The following is a 4,242-nucleotide window of genomic DNA, read 5'->3' on the forward strand; positions in this document are numbered from 1 at the left end:
CTCAACTTTGCAAGCTTAAATGATGAAGTCGATTTGAAGCCCTTGAAAAGCTTATTTCAAGATGAAATTTTTTTAAGTGTTTTGGGAACTATGTACAGGACAGAATTTGCAAATGTTATCTTTGCATTTGTCATGCTTCTAATTCTGGTCGGTTCTTCTTCTTACTTATTAATTCTATCTGAGTATCTTTTATTTTATGTTCCGGAGAATTTTTGTGTGACCTAATCTGCATAAAGAGTTGAGCAAAACAATAATTTTGGTACTTGATTGACTGACATTGCTTATCAGTGTTTACTCAATATATAAGTGGAAGTTTGTTTTTCTTTGTAATATACTAATATACTCATTTAAATATATTATCATGATAAACTGAGTGTATGAAATATAATTTACCTTTTTACCCTCTTTATCATGTGACAATACTGTTAGGTTGACCAGAGTGGGGAGGAGAAAGACATGAATGGATGATTATTATTAAAACTTTGTTCCTTATCAATAGTAAATTATTATTATTATTATTATTATTATTATTATTATTTCTTTTTTCAATTTTGTCCTTCATTTTTAAACCATGTTGATACTTTTCGTCATTACAATCAAAATTTTTATATTTTTTAAGAATATTTTAATATTCAAAGTTTGGCAAAAAACTTTAAGTAATTGACATATTTATAATTTTAATTTAATTTGAACCTGCAAATAAGTTAAGATTGATTAAGTAGTCGTATTTGTTTCTTGAATCACATTCTCAAAATAATAGTAGTTGGAAATGTTTGTTCTGCATGTTATCGTCGACCAATACCTTCCAACCCCTGTAAAACGGAAAATCTTAAAAGTCTAGAGATAATCATAAAAATACCATAGATTTTTGGGGAATATAAAAGAGATCTCTCTTCTTTTTTTTTTTTTTTTTTTTTTTTTTTTTTTTTTTTTTTTTCCTGGATTTATCAAAATGACCGTCGTGTTTCCGTTTCATATTATAGTAATTTTGTTCCGAACTAAATTTGTCATATCATAAATATATTTCTACAAAAAAGTTATATTTTGGATTTCGACTTCGAGCTAAACATTTCGTATAGAGAAAAAAAAAAGATATATTATGAAATTCAGGAATATTTTTGAAATATGAAGAATAAGTTTGAAATATCAAAACACTATTAGAAAATTGGGCATTCCGACATAACTTTAGCGACGGAAAAAATATGTTGGGAACAACAACAGAATACAGACGGATTTCCGACGGACGAATAGTTAGAATATTAGTGACGGTATTGCGATGGTTGGCAACATAATAAACTCCATCGGTAATCCGTTACAAATACCGACTGTTTACCTACGGAAAACATCGAATTCGTAATTCGGTCGCTATTTTGTTGGTAAAATAAACACTTATTAATATTATTTATAAACTGTGGGGCATTTTGGTAAATATAAAAATAGAAGGTTGTTTTAGTTCAAAGCAGGGATCCCCTTCACGACGACCTCACGTCACCACCATCATTTGTAAAACGACATAACCCTAGCCGCCGTCGCCGGAGGTTGTGTTTCACCTTCGCCGGAACCAAGAACCCTAACGGCGTCGCTTGACTCCGTCGCTCACTGACGTCCATTGCACCGTCAATACTTCGCCATCACTTGACTAAGTGTTTGCCTCATGTCCGCCTCCTATTCGACGTTTCGTTGCACCAAAGCCACCGTCTGCCACCGACGATTGCTTCCGTTTCACCGACATCAGTCAATCTTACTGACATTCATCAATTACAGGTTTGTTTCATTACCTGAATATTTAGGTCATGTTTACTATAGTTCGTAATCGTATGAGTTGCTCTAGATCTTCAACTAAAGTATAATTACCGGTAATTCCTCATAGTCCGCTTCAAATTTGAATTGGGGGATGTGGTTTGACTTCAGAACTCAAAAGATTATGAATCTAGTTCTGCATAGCTTCTGAGCATATCAAATTTGAACTTAAAAACGTGGTTTCTTGATAAAATATGAACATGCGTATGACAAATTAAACATTCTAGGACTAATGACATCACGAGCGATAGGGAGAAGACTCCATCATGGAGATGTCGGTGGTAAAGAAAACATGAGCATTTAACACGTGCAAATTTGGATGAACTACATGAACCTCTACTTGGGAATAACGATGACAACAAGCCTAACCGGTTAAAGGTGCTTTCATGATTCCATCTTCCCAATTTCCTTTTCAATTTTCATCACAATATAGACTATGATATTATCATGGGTATCTAATCTTTGTGTTTTAGGTACAAAAGTATGAAGATGTTTTGTATGATGAAAAAGGAAAAGAAAACCTCCACTAGGCATTTCTATTCTCTAATATAATTTCAGAATGGGCACAATGGTTAGGTAAACATAAATATACCATGGAACAATTAAAATATTAATACTTATTAGTTATTAACTTTACACAGGTGAGGCTTTTTGATTTTGAACCTTTAATTTAAGATAATGTATGAATATTTATTACATTTTTGGTCCTCATTTGAGGTCCTTGTAACTTTTTGGTCCTCCCTGTTATTAAAATCAAGTCCTTCATGTTGCTATAGCATTGTTATTATTATCGTTATTATTAGTATATATTATGATTATCATGATGATTGATTAATAAAAAGAGTTGCATGTAAATGGTTTTTTAATAGAAAAAAACAAAGAAACTGCATCGCTTTTAATCACAAATAAATGATTCCATTTAATTAATGGATAATTAGCATGAATTAGTAGATATGCCACAAATATTTATTCAAGAGGACTCCTTGTGGATGGATTTTTGTTTCTAAAACAAGTCCTTATTTATGTATTCTCTTCAAACTTCTTGTTCATCAATAATCAGTCAATTTCTTTTAACAATTTGATACTATACTTTTTGATATGGCGGGTTGACACGTTTGGAAATCGTCTTGGCTTTCTAAAGTTTAAAGCAAATATAATTGAAAAAGGAAACAGGACAAAAGGTATGGTATATTTATCAAAGTGGGTGGTCTCATTTATCAAATTGACCATCTTTTTAACCTTTTGAACACTTATTTCACAATGGGTCAATTGTGAAACTACTTTACTCACAAAAGGCTACAAAAAAATGTAATTGAAAAAAAGCAAAGGCGACTCAATTCTAGGGAAGCTTTATAACAGAGATTTTTTGAGATGATAAGGGGCTGTTTTGTAATAGTGAAATAATTCGACGTTTTTAAGGGTTAATTGTGTGAAATAGCATCATACTTTCATACAAGTTGTAATTGGGAATTATGGCAAAAGTACATTGCTATTATGAATAAAAACATAAAGTATTTTGTATAATCGTGAAAAAATTGAAAATGTTTTCTATTATGATTATTTGAAAGTATGCAACTATAATGAGTAAAAACATAAAGTAAGCCCTTTATGGTCAACATTTGAGGGCATTTATGGTATTTGACAATATATAAATATCTCTCTAGCTAACAACTCTCAATGATAGGTGTGGAATCCACAAACTAATCAAAGAAGGAATTCTCTATTGGTTGCTGACAATATCTGACAATATGGATTGAAATTTGTGGTATTCGACAATATGGATAGAAATTTATAGATTAGTATGTCAAATGATTGAAATTTATGGGTTTACCTTTATATTTGTTGGTTTAAAAATATAGATTTGATGTATGTTTAAAAAAAAATATGTGTTGAATATGTAATTATTTTTACTTCTTAATTTCTTCATTAATATGTAAATTTTTTTATAATGCCAAAATCTGTCGCTAATCTGTCAAAAAGAAATTGTAGTTTCGAGATTCCGTCGGTAATCTGTTAGTAAGTTATTCTAAATTCCGTTGATAATTCATTAGTAAGTTATTTCAGATTCCATTGGTAATCTGTTAGTAAATTTTTTCGTCGGTAATCTGTTGCAAAATATACTTTGTTGGTGATCTGCTACTATTTCCGATGGAAAAATCCGTCACTAAAAATTAGCCATAGCCGTTAGAAATCTTAGCGACAAGACACGGATTTTGGTGTGTTACAATTCTGTCGAGAAAGAGCATTAGCGACAGAAGTAGTTGTGAAAAAATGGTTTTGTTTTATAAAAATTCAACAAAATATGAAAAAGACAAAAAGTACTAAGTATATCAAATTATACTGGCATAAAAAGGTGAACATTAGTTGAAATACTGATGGCAGAAAACATTAGGGATTTAAGGAGTATAGAAATTTTTTGATAAGAGTTTAGTGAAAGTGAGA

General features: G+C 30.7%; 1 long non-coding RNA gene across 2 annotated transcripts; it reads left to right on the top strand.

Moving 5' to 3' along the window:
* Positions 1-1,235: 1,235 nt before the first annotated feature.
* Positions 1,236-3,757, top strand: LOC111897838 (uncharacterized). Of its 2 annotated transcripts, XR_002852401.3 has the most exons (4): positions 1,236-1,764; positions 2,028-2,178; positions 2,274-2,376; positions 3,485-3,757. It is a non-coding gene; the product is annotated as an uncharacterized LOC111897838 (long non-coding RNA). The 2 variants fall into 2 exon arrangements; XR_002852400.3 differs by lacking the exon at positions 3,485-3,757 and having other exon boundaries at positions 1,264-1,764; positions 2,274-2,641.
* The last annotated feature ends 485 nt before the right edge of the window (positions 3,758-4,242 follow it).

This window comes from Lactuca sativa, chromosome 5 (genome assembly GCF_002870075.4).
Source record: "Lactuca sativa cultivar Salinas chromosome 5, Lsat_Salinas_v11, whole genome shotgun sequence".
NCBI classification, from domain to species: domain Eukaryota; kingdom Viridiplantae; phylum Streptophyta; class Magnoliopsida; order Asterales; family Asteraceae; genus Lactuca; species Lactuca sativa.